Here is a 21,647-nt window from a genome sequence, read left to right as displayed (position 1 = left end):
GGGAAACCTCTGCCGCCATCTTGGTTAAGGGCAGCGCTGCCCGCACAACAGCCAAGAAAGGTAAGTTGAAGAAGCAAGGGAATGGTGGGGACTCCGGAGCTCTTGCCATGCAATCTGCGGCAGCAATCCTGCCATGAATCGTGGAAGGGGAGCACTGGGACCTGGGGCACTGCTTGCGCCCAAGGGCCCCGGCATGTCTGGGGCCAGCCCTGCTCATCCCCCATGGTCCAAAGACTGCTCAGGCTTCCCTGTGGCTCCTCTTTACATGACAAAAGCTTAACACATCTGGTTTGGCCCTAAATGTGTTTTAGGATTGCAGTGTTGTAGCTGTATCTATGTTTTTAATTCAAAAGTCGCTATCACTGTTTTCAGGGAACTTACTCACAGGAAAGCATGCATACAGTTGCAGCCTTATCATCCTATCCATCTCAGTTATCCCTTGATATTTGATACCATTAAGGCCTTGCAGCATGATCCTAAGCACATATACTCAGAAGTAAGATTCTGAGTTCATTGGGACTTACCCACCAGTAAGTGTGCATTAGATTACAGCACAGATGGGGGACTTCAGGCCCAGGGGCTGAATGTGGCCCTCCACCCCTCTCTATATGGCTCTTGGGACTTTCCCCAGGCCACACCCCTCACCAGCCCTACTTCACACCTTTGAGTGTTTTTATCTGCCAAGAATGTGTCCTTGAACTCTGATCATGCCTGTAGCTTTCCTGGATGGAGGACTGGTGTAGGGCCCCATTCAGCCCCTGGGCCTGAGAGCCTGTGTAGAAACTAACCTACTGTACAAAGGTGAAATTAACATTTCTTGCCCTGCCCATGTTTGCTTCTAGCCCTGCCTGTCACTGGCATGTGTCCCTGGAAGGTTGCCTAAAAGGGAATGTGGCCCTCAGGCTGAAAAAGTTCCCCACACCTAGATTACAGCCTGCTTATTTAGGTTCATGTTTTCCCTAGATGTTACAATTACTGCAATCCTTTACATTTTACATGGAATTAAGTCCCACTGAGCTCAGTTGGGCATACTTCTGAGCAGACATGTATAGTATTGCATTGTAGAATTTATATATGGTAGGAATTCTTACTGCAGTCCTGCAAAGTAAGCCTCCTTTGTTGCAGATGGGAGGCTGTAAAATATCAGTGTGTTAATTTCTAAGGCCATCTTTGATTTCATAGGTGAGGAGATTTGAGCCAGGCACAGACTGCCTCATACTCGTAGGATACAATCCTGTGCCCACTTTTAGTACGAAGCATGTATAGGATTGTACTACACTACAATTGTTTTTGTTACACAAGTATAATTTTTCATCTTATGTGCTCTTTTCAGCATAGGGCATTTGCCAGAAAGTTTGCTTTTAGCCACCCAGAAAATTAATTGGTCAGAATGTAAATGTAAATGTACTGCCTTCAAGTTGATTCCGACTTATAGCGACCCTATGAGTAGGGTTTTCATGAGGCTAAGAGGCAGTGACTGGCCCAAGGTCACCCAATGAGCTTCATGGCTGTGTGGCCTGCTGCCACCATGTTCAGCCATTGTGCATTTTCATCTGCAGCATGATACTTACACCTCATTGGCCGTTCATTTTCTAGAGAAGAGTTACAAGTCACTGAGTAAATTTCAGCATTTGTCAGTCTTGTTCATACCTGGCTAAATTATACTACACATCTGTCACTTGATATTATTATAAATGTATATACCACTTCAAACCAAGGTATCTAAGTGATTCACATAAAATTGCTGTTTGTGTGAAATATAACGCTGTTGTTACCAATAGATTTTTTAAAAAACATGTCTGTGCAACATAATAAAATCTCACTCTATAAAAATTGTAGTTCTGTTCCTTTGCTAACTGTAGGCCATTATTGTAAATTGTAAACCAGTTCATATCCTTACCAAAATGGTAAAAAGTAATCATAGTAAAATTAAGTGCACATGGAAGAGTGGGTGCTAATCCCTCTATCCCTTATTGTAAATACATCTGTATAAGCTTCACATCTGTAATCGCTCAATATAAGCAAACAGAAGCCATTCATAATTGCAGTTTGAAGAATTTACTAGTTTGGTACAACACATCTGCTTGAATATGCACTTAAAAATAGACCTCACTGAAGTCTTTTAAAATCTTTATCACTGAGGCTGGCCACAGAGAAAAGTGGGAAGAGTATAAACGGCAGGGTAGGACGGTGCCCCAAAGCTAAAGTGCAGCTATATCTAATGGCTTCCGTAAATCAACCAATGCCAAATATGGTGACAGGAGAGTATTTAAAAAAATCTTGTTACAGCCTAAAGCAGAAGGGTGGCAAGGCATGTTTGACCAACCAGGCTCTGAGGTCTGCACGATGCTTTATTAGCACAATCCTCTTAAGTAAATAATCATCCAGAAATATAAGACACGCTTTGCCCACCCCAGGGAAAATATGTTTTGCACTCCAAATCCCTAGTTTGGATCCCAGTTGTAACAGGAAGAAAACACTTCTTAGAGTAAGTCCCCCTGAATTTAGTGGGTATGTAACAAATTACTGAATAAACATGTTTAGGATTGTATTGTTAGAACTCAAATCAGAAAGTATACACAGAGACCAATCAGGTACAGCCACATTCCAAGCAGAGTGGGACCTTGGAGCAGCAAATAATCAGTTTTGGTCAGAGCTCATCTAATACCTTTTGCTGAAGCCAAGGCGAGCCTACTCTGACTACAGTTTATTGCCAAAGCAATATTAAAGAAGTGGTCTAAAGTTACTGGATGAAGTGCTGTCTAGACTCTGAATCTCAATTATTTGGTATCACAAGGTGACATAATTTCCTTCCAACTTCACTGTAACAATCCACCACCCCAACTCTGTGTGCATATGTGTAAGGATAGATGAGATGCATACATACACACATTCCTGCAACTCAGGATAACAATGATAAACTGTAGTTCAATAAAGTTTATGAGATAATAAAGCTGTAAGTCTTTGAGGCGCTATTAGACACTTTCATATTTTTGCTGCAGCAGAGTAATATGGACTAATAAGGAAATTGCAGAAGTTATTAGACTGCCTTGCCTTGAGTTCATGCTGTAGTTGGGATAAAGATGCACAATGTACAATTCAGTATTGCTCAGCTTGATCCCGCAGGTATCAGGACACCCAGCAATCTGAGAAAGGGGGCCAAGGATAGTTTTATCACTCCAGTCTAGATAAAAGGGAAGAAAGTGAAAGGCTGCATAATGGAAGCTGTTTCTTGACCCAGCCTTTGCATCACTCTCAAGTGAAATCCTGGGACACATCTAGTTAGGATTTGCCAGTGTTTATTCCCACTTCCCAAATAAGTTATCTCTTCCGTGGAATATCAATGGATGGTTAAATGAAGCTCCAGACTCCCATTTTTGGGATTATATTAATAATCAGATTGCCTTTGCTGATTTAGTTTTTCAGTGTCAGGCTTCTTTTAACATGCATTGGGGCCAGAGTAGTTGGGAGTCTGGCATTGAGGTAATTCTGGGTAGGGGACGTTACAGTGGTGGGAGGTTGACTAGCCATCACAAGGGAAGGGATATAAGACATCTTCGTGCTTGCTTCCCTCCCGATCCCCCTCCCAACCCACGGGACACTGGCAGTCATGCAAGGAACTCCCTGGATTTTATTGTTCTGCTGGTGAATGCAAGGTCAGTGGCTAATAAAACCACTTTAATCCAGGATTTAATCCTGGATGAGTGCGCAGACATTGTGTGTATTACTGAAGCCTGGCTAAATGACCAGGGCGGAGTGGGACTTTCCCAGCTCTGCCCCCCAGCTTTTGTGGCATTCCAGCAGGGGACGGGAAGGTAAGGTTGCAATTGTCTGTAGGGAATCTATCTCCCCTGTCAGGTATCCTGTCCCTAACTCCTCTGGCTTTGAGTGTGTGTGCCTGGCGTTGGCTCAGTGTGACAGAGTTGGGACTCTGTTGGTGTACCGTCCACCCCGCTACCCAACAGTCTCCCTCCCTGAGCTGGTGGAGCTGGTCTCGGCATTGGTGTTGCAGTTTCCCAGGCTGATAGTCCTGGGTGATTTCAGCATACATGCTGAGGTTAATCTCATAGGTCCAGCTCAGGACTTCTGCCATGACAACCATGGGGCTGTCCTTAATATCTTCTGGACCAACTCATGTGGCAGGACACACGCTCGATCTTGTGTTCTGTTCGGGGCAGGAAGCCAGTGATCTGAGGGTGGAGGGGTTCTCGGTGACTCCGTTGTCATGGTCCAATCACCACCTGATTAGGTTTAGGTTAGGCTTTGTGCCCCTGATAACCCCCACAGGAGTGATGGGCCGATAAAGATGGTCTGTCTCCAGAGACGTATGGATTCTGATGGTTTCCTGAGCACTCCAGGGGATGCTCCCAGCAGGGCTGGTGCTACTGCCGAAGCCCTGGTCAACCTCTGGAATACAGAGGTGACCTGGGCGGTGGACACTATCACTCCAAAGCGCCCTCTCCCACCAGGGAAGGCCTGTAATACACCTTGGTTTACTCAAACCTTGGGCCTGATGAAATGGCAGGGGAGACGGCTAGAACGACAACTGAGAAAAACTCAATCTATCTGTCTTTGACCGAACACTGGTTAGAGCTCATTTTTGAGCCTACCATGTGGCGGTGATAGCAGTGAAAAAAGCTTACTTCTCTCCCACCATTGCTGTCTGGCGATGCTTTTTCGGGTGGTCCGGGGTCTTTTGGGATCTGGCCCAACAACAGACTCTGAACCATCAGTTGCTTGCTGTGAAATGTTTGTGAGGCACTTTGCAGACAAAATTGCTCGCATTCGGATTGACCTGGACTCCTCGTTAATTACAGTTGTGTCAGATGTCCGCGTTGCTCCCTCTGGTCATTTTTCCATGGATACTTTTCAGCTTGTAAAGCCTGAGGATGTGGACAGGATTCTGGGAGAAATGAGGGCCACTACATGCTCGCTTGATCCTTGCCCATCCTGGCTAATTAAATCTGCCAGATTGGGAGTAGCTGGTTGGTTGACATATCTGATTAACACCTCCCTACGGGAAGGCAGTCTATGCCAACATTGTTGAAGGAGGCTGTGATTAAACCTTTGTTTTAAAAAGCGTTCATTAGATCCCGGCCAGTCTCTAATCTCCCCTTTCTTGGCAAGGAGATTGAGAGGGTGGTTGCGGCTGTTTTCCTGGATGAATCGGATTATCTAGACCCTTTTCAATCAGGCTTCAGGCCTGGTCATGGGACAGAGACTGCCCTGGTCGCCCTGCTTGATGACCTACGCCGGGCATTGGACAGGGGGAGCACATCCCTGTTGGTGCTGCTGGACCTTTCGGTGGCCTTTGATACCATCGATCATGGTATCCTTCTGAGCAGTCTTGCTGGGATGGGTCTAGGAGGCCCTGTTCTACAGTGGTTCCGTTCCTACCTAATGGATAGGACCCAGAAAGTGGTGCTGGGAGACTACTGCTCAACCCCCTGGCCATTGGCCTACGGGGTACCTCAGGGTTCCATTCTATCTCCCATGCTCTTTATATGAAACCACTGGGAGAAGTCATCCAGAGATTTGGAGTGCAATGTCATCAATATGTTGATGACACTCAACTCCATCTCTCCCATCTGATGGTAAGGTGGGACTGCTTGTCCCAAAACTGGTGCTTGGAGGCTGTGAAGGGCTGGATGTGGGTGAACAAACTGAAACTTAATCCAGACAAGTCGGAAGTGTTGCTGGCCAAGGGAAAAACTGCCCCAGGGATAGCGTTGCAACCTGTTCTGGATAGGGTTGCACTCCCCTTGAAAGAGCAGGTCCACAGTCTGGGAGTTCTTCTGGATCCTGCCCTGCTGCTGGAATACCAGGTGGCTGCGGTAGCCAGGGGTGCTTTTGGCCATCTCAAAATGGTCTACCAGCTGTGTCCGTTCCTGAAAGCAGCTGACGTGGCCACAGTGACACATGCATTGGTGACTCTATGTGGGGCTGCCTTTGAAAACGATTCGGAAACTACAGTTGGTTCCAAATGCAGCAGCCAGAATGTTAACTGGAGCACAGCGCAGGGAGCATATCATCCCTGTTCTTTATCGACTGCACTGGCTCCCAATTTGTTTCTGAGCCCAATTCAAAGTGCTGGTTTTGACCTTTAGAGTCCTAAATGGCCTTGGACCAGTGTACTTAAGGGAGCACTTACGGCCATATGTTCCTCGCCTAGATTTAAGATCATCTACTTCTGGTCTCCTCTGCATGCCTGGAATGAAAGAAGTTATATTGACAGGCATGTGGGAGAGAGCCTCTTCAATTGTGGCTCCCAGACTTTGGAATTCCCTGCCCCAAGAAGCCCGCTTTGCTCCCTCCCTGAAGGTCTTCCAGAAACTTGTTAAAACTATTTTGTTCCGGAGAGCCTTTGGTTGGGGCTGACAGGTCAGCCTGACACTGTTTTAAGTTTTTTATCTTTTAAGTTCTTTTATCTACACTTTCTTATATGTTTGTGCACATATATACATGTATGTATGTTTGTATGTGTATGCATAATGCATTTTATGTATTTTAATAGTATTTTATGCATTTTAATTTACTGTAATGTTTTGTGTTTTTATTGTGTATTTTATTATGTATGTGTATGATTTTATTGCAGCTGCCCTGAGTGCCCTACTGTAGGGTAGAAGGGCGGGATAGAAATATTTTAAATAAATAATAATAATACCCGTCCCTCTCACACCTGGGAACACTAATTGCCAGGCCTGAGACACAGACAGGTACATCCTCTGTGACAACACTTGCATTCTTAAATAGGAACAGGTTTATTTCCTGATTCAAGTTTGCTTAGGACTGCAGCCAGTGATTCAAAGTTGATTTCCAGCTTCATTGGCAGTGCTTATTTGTGTTTGGTGTACTATTCTATATGCCATACAAGGGAATGTTCTTATTAGTACTGTATCTAGAATGGAGGGATCTGTCAATTTCGGTTCTCTCATTGTCTCATTTTCCAATCTTAAATTCAGTTCTGCATCAATTTGCAATTTTTAAAAAATCATGAAGATTTTTCAGGATTTTTGTGTGAACTCCTAATAAACAACATATATGCAGTTTTGACTAAACCATTTTGGCAAGCAATGTTCCCTAACATGATGCATTTTTATATTATTTTCACTAATATTCATTTTTATGTAGACTTTCCCCTAAAATATGGATTTTTGTAAACATTGGTTGGCTGGAGAACTGTCACAAAATTCAGATGTATGCATTTTGAACAATGGCTGTGTTTTGGTTCTCATATTGTTTTGGAGTGTGCAGATTTGATTGATTCAGCCCTAAAAGCAAACAAACAATTTCCCCCCCATTCTTAGCTGTACCTAAGCATTATTTTCTAACTTCTGCAGGACAGTCACTAGTCTAAAGACAAGCAATGCTTGAACCCACAGCCTTCAGGAATATTTACAACTAAGCATTCTGTGACTATGCAACCTAAGCACCCTGCTAAATGGTAAAGAGGCATGTACTGTACACGCCTAATGGTTTGAAACAAAATCACCCTGTGAAACTACTCGGGAGCTTTCCTTTTCTCTCTGTGAATATGCCTTGATGATTGCAAATAACGTCATCTGCACGTAACTATTTATTCCTCTTTTAGTGATTTGTTTAAATTCTTACCGTTAAAAAGAAAAAGTAGTCACTTATTATAACTTCAAAATGCAAACATTCTTGAGTATGTGTCAGATGTTTTAACGTATGGTACACAAACTAATTAAATCATCACATATGCCTCAGAATTTGTAGTTCCTGGAATAATTTTGACAATATGGAACACAATTTGCATAATTTGTGCTGATTGTTACTTAGTGCTTACTGAAATACAAAGTGCGTTTTAAAATTTATTTTATTACTTCTGTCAGATTTCAGTGAAGTTGAATCTTACACTGTATGGAGGATATTACAGTTTCAAACAACCTTTCTGGAAACTCATTTATTCCGTTAATCCAGTGCAAGGAGGGGGGGAAGAATTTTTCTTACTGAGTCACCCCTTTCCCCACTGACGTTTATACTAAAGCTACTTAATTGTCCATCAATGTAAGCACAGAGAGGAGAAAGTGAAAGAAGAAAAGGTAAACAGGCATGATGACTTGAGGGCCAAGCCATGTTTTGTGGCCATTTTGCTCTGGTCTTGAGGATCAGATCCAATAACTTTGAAAGGAAATATAAAGATTGATATGCTCTTGTGAAATGTTAGCTAACAAAGTGAATGCCAAATTAGTGTGGCTATTCTTTAAAAAAAGGCATAAATAGCACAGCCAGGGAGAAAGTCCAAAGGTCAAAGCTAATAATCATAATTATCATTTATCTTGTTGTGATCCTTACAAATAATCCTGTATGGTAATTCAGTATTATTATTGTCTCCATATTGTAGACGGAGGCAGAGAATGATTTGCCTAAGAAAGGCCCCCAGGGAGTTCATAGCAGAGGCAATAAGATTCAAGCTGGTGACATCTTGATTTGTAGCTCAGCTTCTTAACTGCTATACTACATTAGCTCATGAAATCATTCTGCAGTTTGGGCTTGAAAAATGATATTGTACACCTGGGGTGGGGAGTCTTTTTCAGCCTGAGGACAGTATTGTCTTATAGGCAACCAACCGTCCAGGGGTCACATGCAAAGTGGTGGGCAGGGTGAGAGGCTAAAGTGGTTGGATCCAAATGCAGTTGGGCAGAGCAACCAATGTGATTCCTTACCGTTATGTAGTAGAGTGCATAATGCAAACGTTTACACACGTACGCACCCCTCTTCAGCCCTGTAGCCAGGGTGAGGCAAGTGGGTGCACCTCCTCTCAGAGCTGTGCTTTGCCTCGCCTCCACCCCAGAACTGATTTTTTTAAAAATGTATTTTTGATTTGTGACATGACAGACAATGACAGCTTCCAGAGTGGATTATTGCAGTGCACTCTACTTGGGGCTGCCCTTGGCAATGACTTGGAAACTTCAACTGGTCCAAAATGCAGTGGCCAGATTACTGGCTGAGGTTCCCTTTAGATCTCATGTAACACCTGTTCTAAAACACCTGCATTGGTTGCCAGTTCGTTTCCAGGCACAATTCAAGGTGCTCACACTAGTGTTTAAAGCCCTAAATGACTTAGGCCCCAAATATCTGAAAGATCACCTCCTTCCCTACAGACCTTCTTGGGTGTTGAGATCAGCAGAGGGGGCCCTTTTGGCAGTTCCTCCACCCTCAGTAGCTCAGGAGGTGGTGGCCCAGAAGAGGGCATTCTCTGTGGTGGCCCCTAAGTTGTTGAACTCCCTCCCCACTGAGGTGTGTCTGGCAACTTGCTGAAGACACATCTCTTTACCCTGGCCTTTGACACCTGAGACATATATTTTTAGGATCCACCCTATTTTATAACATTAGGTTGTTTTTAATGATTTTTAATGCTGTATTTTAAAATTGTGGTAACCCGCCCTGGGACCTTTGGGTGAAGGTCAGGTAATAATTATCATAATTATTGTTATTATTATTTAAAGAATGCCAGCTTGTTTTAAGAACAGGAGCAATGTAAGAAAAGGACCCTCTGAAAAATTCAGTGAATAAGGCAGGGTGAGGGCACAGCAAAAGCTCATCAGGAAGAGCCCCTAAATGTTTGCTCATTCAAGACTTTCCCTGACTGAGGCTAGATGTTGCATGACCACAATCACCCTATCATTACTTAAAAAGGTAAAGGTGTCCCCGCACTTATAGTGCGAGTCGTTTCCGACTCTTAGGGTGACGTCTTGCAACGTTTACAAGGCAGACCGTATATATGGGGTGGGATTGCCAGTTCCTTCCCCGGCCTTTCTTTACCCCCCAGCATATGCCGGGTACTCATTTTACCGACCACGGATGGATGGAAGGCTGAGTGGACCTCAACCCCTTTTACAGGAGATTTGACTTCCTCATTCCATTGGAATTGAACTCCGGCCGTGAGGAGAGCTTCAGCTGCGTTACCGCCGATTACCACTTTGCGCCACGGAGGATCATAATCATTACTTAAGTGATCCTGAAAAAAACAGCCTGAATAATAACATGACCCTTGAAGTATTAAATAGTAGAACTTTGTATTATGAGCTAGAGTTAGACTCCACCCCTTGGACTTTGCTCTGCTTTTCAGTTTCAGTTCCAATTGTATTCTGTATCCAGAGAGCAATAGCAAAGCATGTTTGTGTGCCTGCAGCAAAAAGTAAGAGTTTGTTTATTCTGCATTATTATGATGAGCAGAGTGGGATTGGATGCTTATTTCTAAAGGGTGAAATAAAGAGATAACCTAAATTTACTGGAAAAGTATCTACCCTAAGTTGCCATTTATTCTTTTAAAGCACTCTCTATACTCACAACCATAGTGGCTATTTTTTCTTATTATTATTTAGTACTTGATGGCAAAGGATATAAACAGTCCTAGAGGAACAGAAACATTGTTGTGCAGACAACAGTTAGCTGGCTGGCTCCCTAGTAACTGAAGCCTAATTTCTGATTTCTTCAATGTGTGCAGCCCAGCATGAGGCCTTTTCAGGGTTTCTGGGCAGAAAAGAAATCAACCTAGTAACCAGTAAAAAAAAAATCCAATCGCTTTCCACAGTTAGTTTCCAATTATTTAGTTAATCCTTTATATATAGCATCCAGTTAAAAAGGACAATCTAAAGATCAGGAACATGACTAAAAGGAGAGGTGGAATTAATACCTTTTAGTATCCCCTTGTTCACTGTATCTTTAACATTTTTTCTTATGAAACAAAACATATGCCAGTCATTTAATTCCTGGTGTTAACACTAAATGTTCTCTTAACTTGATCTTTACATAACCCATTATGTAAGTTAACACGCTCTCTGCTTGGAGGAGGAGTAATGGGAAAAGTCACTGCCATTCCCTCGTGTGGCTCTCACATCCTCTCAGCCAGTGAGGGGGGCACTTGCTGATGCTATGTGCCTCCCCCCCATAAAAATCCCCATCTAGAAATGTGCCTGCTCCACCTAACAAGGAAGGTTGGCTACAGGACTGCTCTTCATCCTCCATCCACATATGAAAATGTCATTATCACATTTCAGGTATATTCCAGCTATGCAAATGCTCTCAAGGAGCATGCACAGCAGGGCCTGTGAAGGGTGTGGCCTGGAGAGGGAGCATGGTCTCAGAGTAGCGTTGTCAGGTCTTTGGATTTTGGGAGTCCTCCCACCCACGCTCTGGGCAAACGAGGGATCCTGTGACCTTTTGCGTGAAGTTGTGTGACCCCTTGCCTGCCCAGAGTGAAAGCAGCAGCAGCAAGCAAACAAGTAAGCCCAGGCCACTCCAAAGGTTGAGCAGGAGGGCAGTCTGTTGTGCTCAACGCAAGGCGCTGGCAAGAGAAGGTGGTGAGTGGAGGAGGGTTAGGAAGGAAAGTGCCTGGGAGAGTGAGTGGGGTGGGTGGTTGGGGGGGTAGAACAGTGCCAGGGGGAATGAGTGAGGTGGGATGGGTAGGAAGGTGCCCCAGGGAGTGCCATCACTGGGGCCCACCCTGAGACATCACTAGGACCCACCCCTGAAATCTCAGGGTTTAGGGTACTTGTGACTGGCAACCCTATCTGGTGTCAAATTTAAAAGGCCTCATATCATTACAAAAATAATGTGTATTATTCTACTATTTTTTAACCAATTATGCAAAATTTAAATTTTTGTATTTACGTTTAAACCCCACCTCCCCGAACCCCACTTCCCATTTGAAACACTAGCTTCCTGTGGCTGCTTTGAAGTAAAGGAGGCAGGGGAAGGCACTGAGAAATCCAGTCATGGGTCTGCTGTATCACATGTAGTTTGGCTTAATAACATGGCTGTCAAATGGTGATAATGTGGATGAAAATATAACTCAGAGACAGGTGGCTTTGGGGGCGCTGGTGTTCTCTTTCATTTTCTCTCCTTTTCACATGTTTCACAGACTTCTCCACAAGCCTCTCAGTTCACTGCTGCTCATTTTCGTTTGCCGTCTTTTTCATGTGCTCCACAACATCTGCACTGAGTATTTAATCCATCTATTGTTCACTATCATTAGCACAGATCGTACACCTGGCATGTGCTTTGCCTAATAATTTTCCTGTGCTGTTTCTAGGTACATGTAATTGGTTTATCTTTTTAGTGCTGCAGAAAATTCCTTCTCTGAATATCAGTGGTACAAGGCATACGGTTCTCCAAGTGCTACAGAACTGGGCAAAGGCCACAGTATATATGAATAGATTAGTCTGAGGTGAGAGAGCCCATCCAGTTGCTAGGCAACCTTATGAATTAGCAGCATGGAAAGTGCAAGAGTTTCTTGTCAGTGTTGGGGGGGTTGTAATTATGCAAATAGGTGTGAGAAGAGGGAGGAGATTAGTATTACATCTCAATTGCACAGAAGCCTGCAAACATAGGCTGCCTTGCTATAGTTTAACTTTTATAGCTACTATGCGGAAGACTGGGTGGATTTCTAAAAAAAAAAAAAGTCAACAGTGGATCAAACACAGCCTGTTAACCCCCTCCTTCTGAGCATCCTAATGATGCTTCTGCCTGAGCCAGTGGAGCTGTCCAATAGGAGGACAAATAGATGAACAGGTAGACTTTTCACATTTTACATATAGGAAAAGCATCTGAGATATTCAGCTTGACTAAGAGTTCCATTATGTGTATAAAATAGCATAAATTAGTGCTGTGCTGGAAATTCCTCCCATTTCCCCCCCCATTCCATCAATTAATGAGTAGAGAAATTGTATTTGAAAATTATCAAAGGGTAGAGAAAATTTCAGATAATTGCTCATAGATGGGGTGCAAGGGTTTTGTTACATTTACCTGACTTCCAAGGTGGCCAGGGGGTGTTTGTGTGTGAGCATCCTTTCTTACATTCTGCACATCAGCTCTGTCGCCATCTGCACTCTGCAGCTTTCTTGGGTGCCCACATTTCCTTAAATACCCCATGGTGTCCTCAGATTTTTATTTACTTATTATTAGATTTATATCCTACCCTTCCTCCCAGCAGGAGCCCAGGGCGGCAAACAGAAATGCTAAAAACACTTCAAAACATCATAAAAACAGACTTTAAAATACATTAAAATAAAACGTTAAAAACATTTTTAAAAAAGCTTTAAAAACATCTTTTTAAAAAGTGTTAAAAACATATTATTAAAAATAATGGGTTTCCTATAAGCACAGGAAGGTGAGGAGGCTGCCTACTGTGTGCCCGACAGCTGTTCCTTCTTTTTTATTTTTAAAGAAATTGGTGCAAAAAGATTTTTTAAAAGATAAAAGGAAGATCTTCACTTAAAAACAAAAACAGCAAGCACACTAATCTCAGGTACTTGGTAGCCAGCCTCCTCACCTTTGTGTACTCCAATTAAAGCTCAAGGAAGAGAACATTGTGAGGTATCTCCTCCCCTGGGCCTTTTTCAGATCAGGAAGCCCAGGCAGCCAGGGAGGCTACAGAATGCTAGAGATAAGTTTGAGGAAAAGACATTCCAGACACCACCCATTGCCACCTGGCAATGACAAATAAACCTCACAGTGTAGCTCAACCCTACACTCACCAAAAGTCTAAAGAAATTTGAAAGAAGTCTGAAAGTGAAAGAAAAATGGGATCCTCTTTCACAGGGGAAGAAATCTTTTGAGAGCTTGGAGGATGAGTTTCCGTACAGCACTGGTATAAATGCAAAGAGGAAAACTCTGACAAAATATCTTTTACTATAACAGAAAGAAAAGAAATAGACTCACTATACATACACAGTGTTTCTAAAGTCTTTCCTTATTAGTTTAACACTAAGCAAAGAGTACTATTTGATTCCCCTTTATTCTATGAGACAGTAGTTATGCTAGGGACTAGACTCCCAAATTGTTCAAATGCAGCTCCTGAGCAATTCAGTAAATAAAATCTCCCCTGTCCTTTTCCAGTAACATGCTAAAAGGGGACAAAATGGGTAGCCAATGTGATATCTTCTACTCCTTTTAGCCCCAGCCAGCATGTCCAGTACTCAGGGATAATGGGAGCTGTAACACAACCTCTGGAGGGCACCATGTTGGCTAATCTTGGGATAGAACATCAGACGAGAAAGCAATGGCAGCAGCATAAATCTGAATCAAAGGAAGCTGAGGGCATTGCAGACATCATAGGTTCAAGGGAAGGAAGAACAGGCAAGTTTGAAGGGAGAGGAATATTACCTATGGTGGTGGATTAGGAGGTGGCAGGGGAAATGACTTCAAGAGAGGATAGTGAAGGATAATGGCAATCTGTCAGTGGGTGTGTATACCTGAGAAGGAAAGGAAAGCAGCAGGGGTGTTGTTAGGGACAAAGGTGAGCATGCTATGGCTGTAATATTATACCCACTTACCTGGGAGTAAATTCAATTCAGTAGGAGCAAATATATATAGGATTGTGCTGTAAGTCTCTTGGCCACACAGCCTTGGAGATTTGCCCTGTAACACAAGTGTAAAACTACTGACTAAAATGAGTAAAGCTTTCAAGTAGTTGATCCCCAGGGATGTTGTATGGGTTAAGCAGAGGGAGCCCGAGCCCTGGGTCTTTTGTACTGGGCCCCAGATCTCCTGCTCCTTCCTTTATTTGTTTATTTATTTAACTTTGCTTATAGGGCACCAAGGTGCACTGCAAAAGCACAGTACCGATGAGGCCCCAGCCTCTCGCCATTAAACTCTGAGAGTTTAAGATTAATCCCTGACAGCAAAAGCAAGTTTGTTTTCCCCCCTCAAATTAAGTTGATCTTAATTTGTCCCTTTACATGTAAATCAGCATATGAATGCTTTATGCAAATTTGTTTCCCAAGTCTTTTAAGTACATTGGGTTCAATCCAACTAAGTAATTGCGCCAGCAGAATACCGTCCACACATCAGAACTTCTCCTTCTCCTCCCCCTTGTGTGGCCCCATATCCTCCCAAATATGTTCTTGGGGTTCTCCCAACCTCCACTCCCAGTAAGCATGCTAGGGATTGCAGTTTGGGAGCTGCTTTTCCATGATGTGCTCTGACACAGCTGGGAGAGTTGCATGCATGTGATGCAACCATATGGATGTGGTTGACTGAATTGATATTTTCCATGGAAATTGACATTCCATTAGTGTCACAAATAAAGTTTTATTAGCTGGATACTAATTAGCCACATTGCTAAAAGCAATTGTATTAATAGTCCTTTAATAGTTCCCCATGGTCCCTGGCTGCAGGTTCTTCAGGACAAAGCTATTTACCGCAATCCCAGTGCTGTTGCCCTAACAGAAATGTTATTTATTTATTTATTTATTTTATTGCATTTGTATACCGCCCCATAGCTGAAGCTCTCTGGGCAGTTTACAACAATTAAAAACATTAAAAACAAATATACAAATTTAAAAACACATTTTTAAAAAGCTATTTAAAAACACATGCTAAAATGCCTGGGAGAAGAGTCTTGACCTGGTGCCTATCGATTGAGAAGAGATCCTGGCCCTCCTCTGTCTGATAACCTTTCAAGTACTTGAAGAGTGCTATCATTTCTCCCCTCAGTCTTCTCTTCTCAAGGCTAAACTTGCTCAGTTCTTTCAGTCTCTCCTCATACATTTGTTTTATGTATTTATTTATTTAAAATATTTCTGTCCCGCCCTTCTACCCTATAATAGGGCACTCAGGGCGGTTTACAAAAATAAAATCAAACGCATACATAATAAATTTGTAAACAGTAAAATCACAAAATCATTAAAATAAATTAAAATACATAAAATACCATTAAAATACATAAAATACCATTAAAATACATAAAATAGAATATACTGTATATATACACACACATGTAAACATATATATAGGGAGTGGTACTTCATTGGCAATCACTCGTGGCTTAGTAAGATTGTCTTCCAAGATAAGGCCTTTAACAGTGAGTCCATAAGTGACCGTGGAGGCCAATTCTGGATCCACACAGCCTCCCACAGTGAGGACATAGGTTTCCAGATGAAAGATGGTCGCAATGAGGATTTGTTTGACATGCCTTCCACTTAGCTCATTTGTCCTGTTCGCCCTGTATTCGTGCTTCTTCAAAGTCCACAGCACCTTTGATAATAGCCGACCTAAAGGGACTACAAAGGTAAAATTTAACATAGAAGGCATAAAATCATTGTCAGGCTCTACCTTCAGTCCCTCCCAAAGGCTCTCTGGAACAAGATTGTTTTCAGAAGTCTCCGGAAAACCAACAGGGAGGGAGCAGAGCGGACTTCTTTGGGTAGGGCATTTCAAAGCTTGGGGGCCACAGCTGAAAAAGCTCTCTCCTGCATGCCTGTCAGTCTATCATCTTTTATTCCAGACATGCAGAGGAGACCAGAGGCAGATGATCTTAAATCCCGGGCAGGTACATATGGGCGTAAACAGTTCCTCAGGTATATTGGTCCAAGGCCGTTTAGGGCTTTAAAGGTCAGAACCAGCACTTTGAATTGGGCCCAGAAACAAATTGCGAGCCAGTGGAGTTGATAAAGCACAGGGGTGATATGCTCCCTGTGCTGTGCTCCAGTTAACATTCTGGCTGCTGCATTTTGAACCAACTGCAATTTCCAAACCGTTTTCAAAGGCAGCCCCACATAGAGTGTGTTACAGTAATCAAGCCTCAATGTCACCAATGCATGTGTCACTGTGGCCAAGTCAACTGCCTCCAGGAATTAACGCAGCTGGTAGACTAGTTTGAGTTGGCCAAAAGCACTCCTGGCCACCACAGCTACCTGATATTCAAGCAGCAGGGCAGGATCCAGGAGAACTCCCAAACTGTGAACAGACTCATCTGATACATGTCAAATTCTCAATATTGCAAATCACTGAAAGGCAGTATAATAAAAAGTTTATTATTTAATTATTATTTTATTTATTTTTAAAATTTATATCCCACCCTTCCTCTCAGAAGGAGCCAAGGGTGGCAAACAAAAACACTCTTAAAACATCTTAAAACAAAAGACTTTGAATGGAATGGACTGCCTTCAAGTCAATTCCGACTTATGGCGTCCCTATGAATAGGGTTTTCATAGTAAGCGGTATTCAGAGGTGGTTTACCATTGCCTTCCTCACGCTGAGAGCCAGTGACTGGCCCAAGGTCACCCAGTGAGCTTCTTGGATGTGTTGGGATTCAAATCCTGGTCTCCCAGGTCGTAGTCCAACACATTAACCACTACACCACACTGGCTCTCACAAAAGACTTTAAAACATATTAAAAACAAAACATCTTTAAAGACATTAAAACAAAACAACTTTAAAATGCATATTCAAACAAAACATCAAAGTTTCCAAAATATGTTGGAGGCAAAGTATCATATTCAGACATGGCAGCTCATTGAGCTCCTAGGAGTTGCTTATATTTAATTTGCAACTCATCTTCTTGTACTTTTTATTTTTTTAAAAAATGCAGATAGCTAGCCAATCTTTATGGCACAAAATGATCTAACATGGAAACAGGACACCAGAAAGGTCACAGGGACAGATTATTCAGTAGAATACACACGCAAAAAGCAAAAATAAGTACATATTTTTCAACTGATGGGAAAAACTCCAGAGGTAAAGGGGACACCTTCTGGGCCTTGGCAACAGCCCAGCCCCAGAAGAGGTACCTAGGGTGATTATTCTAAAGCTCCTGTGCTTTTCTAGATAAGCAAAGTCATTTGCAGCATGCCGAGAGAACAGTTATGATCGCCTGGAAGAATGTTTCTGCTTTCATGTCCCATCCACAAAAATAGTAGCAAAAAGACAATGTTTTAAGGAATTGCTGCCTATAAAGATAAGAAAATTATAACATTTCAAACTAATGGGCCAGCCCTACCATTAAGCGGAACGAGGTGGCTGCCTCAGGCAACAAATGTAGCAGGGCGGGGGGGGGGGTGAGAGGAAGCAGGGGCAAAGTATTAGAGACAAAGCAGTTCACACCAAGCCATCTGCCCTCAGTTGACATACACATTTATGAGCTTGACTATTGAAAACTGCCTTTGGATGATGTTATCCTGAAACGCAGTTTTAAAGTCCATGAAATAAATAAGCAACCACACAGGTTTCTGTGAGGGATTCTCCCCTCCAAATGGTACTTTATTTTGATTTGTAAACTTTATTTTAATCTAGGGCATTCTCCAAATAGATGTTCCTGTTTCTCTGCCCAGCTTATCATTGTCATCAGCATCATACTTCCTAATTTGCTATGCATGCTCATGCAAATGAACCACATACAAGAAGGAAGTACAGCAGACTCAGGGTAACCCCAAGTGAGATCAGGCAAGCCCCCATCTCTCAATACTTCTAAAACAACCTTAAAGACCTATCTTTTTACTGTGGCCTTTAGTAGCCTAACTATGACGTGGTCTTTAGAAATAGTATTGTCCCTCAGGTTCTGAAATATTAGAGTTATGCTGGATTATTATTATTGTATAATTTATGCAGGCTTTTAATAGTGTTTTGAAGAAAAAGGTTGTTTTAAATGGTTTTAATATTAAAATTTATGATGTATGTGTTCGTATGTGGGTGTAAACAGCTTTGGGAAGCTTTTTTTTTTGCCTGAAAAACAGTCTATACGTTCATTTAATAAACAAACAACTCTGTGGTTTGCAGGGGTACAAAACAACATTTAGGGGGGAAATCCTAAAAGGAGGAACCTCCTCATCCCCAGCTCACCAAAATAGCCCAATGTGGGCTTAAAGGCCATGGAATGCTGATTGACTGAGGCCATATTTAAGCATTTTGGAGAAAGAGATTTTCTGGTAGGGCTTTCATGCATATCCAGCCGTCTCTCCACTTGAAGTCCATGTGTGTTTGCCCCAAATGGGTGAATTGGGCTTAAGAAGGAAAATACAATTGGCTGGGAGAGGAAATTGGATGGAGTGCCTAGAAAAGGGGGATGGAAGAAGAAATGCAGTGATACGATACGGCTATCTCACATTCGAGAGATAAAGGATGCGGAGCCCTCAAATATTCCATTGTATCTTCACACAACATATTTCACTCCTGGTCCCCCGTGTTGTCTGAAGTTCCAGATTCAATGTAATAATTTAGAACTGGTATTTTATTAATAAGCACCTATACATGTACAACATCCATCAGCTGAACTTAACCTCTAACTGACCAAGCTAACTGACAGGCTTGCTCTTAAAGGCTTTTCTGCACGTTTTCTGCACCATTTATAGTGGTGTGGTTGCTGTTTTCCCCCCCCCTTAGTATTCTGGAATAATGTACTACTCCCCCTTCTTCTATTGCAAAAATATCCAACTTTTGTGAATGATTCGGAATGGATCCTCAATATTTTCATTCATGTGACATGTTTACAAGCATCATCCCAGTTTCTTTGTGGAGGGGTGGGGGTTGCTGGGCATGATGTGGGAGATAGCTATTCCATACCACTTTCCTCTGACAGGTGGGAGCTGTCAATTTGTGCCTTGTATGCTGTTCTTCTGTACTGAAGAGAAAATGGCCCATGACTGCGACAATTAGTTGAAGATAAAATTTCATCATAATAACCAGGTTCACCAGAGCTCAGACACACACATCGTTCCTCACGTCTAAGCCCTTCTCATCTCCTACACTCCCACAAGACTAGAATTCCTGAATTCCAGGCAGCATAGTTTTTTATTTAAAAAATCCACGATAGGACTATCCCCATGTGCATGATCATAACTTTGACATTTACTGGCTGGGGTATGTAAAGGGTGTGTACATCAAGGGAAACTTTGCTCACTTCAGGTTAATCCACCTTTAGTGTGGAAATGAAAACCTGCACTCAGTCTCTAATAATAGCGACACATGCAAAGGTGCAGACAATCAGCTACAAATTCACTCTTTAAAACATTGGATCAAACAACAATTATACCACGATAAATGATATGTGAGGAAAGGCCCTATGGTTCTATTCATCTTAAAGACACAGTACCACATACTATCACAAGAGCCATGTCATTATCTGAAGAGGTAACATCTCGCCCACACTGAGAAGCTATTTTTAAATTTCTCTGTGTGAAAGTGAGCACTGCCCATAGGAATCAATGGAGCAATCCAAGACCAAGCACGCTTAGTGGGCACAGAATGAAGATAGACTGTTGGTATGTGTGGTGGTGGGGAACTGCAGTTGTGTGGGATGGAATGGCTACAACCCTGAACAAAAGCACTCCACGCTGCAACATTTTGTTTTCTCTAAGAATGAATTAAGGTTAAATGGATCCACCAACATTGCCTTTTTACATGTTGCAGGGGGGACAGACATCATAGAAAAGCAGAAATACATGAACACCAGGTGGAAACAATTGCCTTTGCTGTCTCTTGGTCTTGTATGATATATAGCGGAGAGGCAAAAGGCTCCCACTTAGGGGTGTAGTTGTCCAGGGTCTTGGGGAGTCTTAGATTTCTTACTTTTCTGGGAGCAGGGTTCCAGCAGGATCCCTATGTCTCCAGCATCCTACAAGTCAATCAGCATGACAGGGGAGTATGTTAGCCTCTGAGAAGACTCTTCTAAAATGCTTCCTTGCCCTTTTTTTGCTGAGAAGCCAATCAGAGTGAAAGGAGATAAGTCAACCACTGAGAAGACTCCTCCCCTTTCATGCTTATTGGCTCCTAGCGGCATCTCTTGTGGAACAAGGCATTAACAAGGTTCTCATTCTCAACCCAGCAGCAAAAAAAAGTGTGTGTGTGGTTGTGATTATCACAAAGAGAACCTGCACTTCTGAATTTGCCACTACACTACTGCTCCCACTCATCCTTTAGCACAAGAAGACCCAAACTGAAACTGATGATGGAAACCTGCAGTGGCAGAGGTAACTGCCTCCACCCTTACTTGTTTCACCTCAGCTCTAATCTTTTTGCTAATAATAAACGGCTTGCCAAGCAGCTTCAAGGGGAGGAGACTGCCTTCAGCACAGCCTAGCCTACTGCAAGCATCCCATGAGCCTAATGGGCCCTTCACTACTTTGCAAGAAAAGTCATACTCTAGCTGTGTTCTCACAAACACCTGTTGCTGTTTTAGTTATGCTGTAACCCACCCTGAGATCATATGATGAAAGGAAGGCTAAATATCATGAACAATGGAGATCAAAACCTTCCCGTAAAGCTTTGGGTTTCCTTCATTTCTTATATAGAATTTTCCCATATAAAGCAATTTCCTCTAATATGCAGATTAATTATCCATTTTACTTGCCCATTCATTAATGAGCCGCCTTGGGTTTCTATTATGAAAAGAAAGGTGGGGTATAAATGTAATAAATAAATAAATAATGTAGGGGTGAGCAGGCACCGAGCATGAGGAAAAACTGTCACTCTTTCATTGCGTATGATTCTACAGTTCTCTATACATTGCATTTTAAAATATGGAATAAGCCATCTGGAGTGTTCAAACAATCATCAACATGCATTCAAATTGCAACTCAAGCTTTTATCAATTCTCGGGGGGGGGAATGGGAAAAGTTTTCCTTTCACTGATCTTTAAATCTTTCTCCTCTTCTCATCCCTCCCTATTGATCAGAGAAAAAAAAATCAGATTTGGTAGTGAGTAGTAAATCTTACCAGCATCACTAAAACCTCCTAGACAGAATCTAAAATAGTCTCTCGCATAGTGAAGCTTTTATCAGGATTAAAGTACATTCAAGACAACAAAAGGGAAAACCACACACATACTCTGTGCAGGGATACAATCAAACACCGGAGCTTCTAATTCTGTCACCTTTTGGAACATTAGAATAACTAGGCAAACATAA

The sequence above is a fragment of the Rhineura floridana genome, chromosome 1 (genome assembly GCF_030035675.1).
Source record: "Rhineura floridana isolate rRhiFlo1 chromosome 1, rRhiFlo1.hap2, whole genome shotgun sequence".
NCBI classification, from domain to species: Eukaryota; Metazoa; Chordata; class Lepidosauria; order Squamata; family Rhineuridae; genus Rhineura; species Rhineura floridana.
This window is presented reverse-complemented; position numbering follows the sequence as displayed.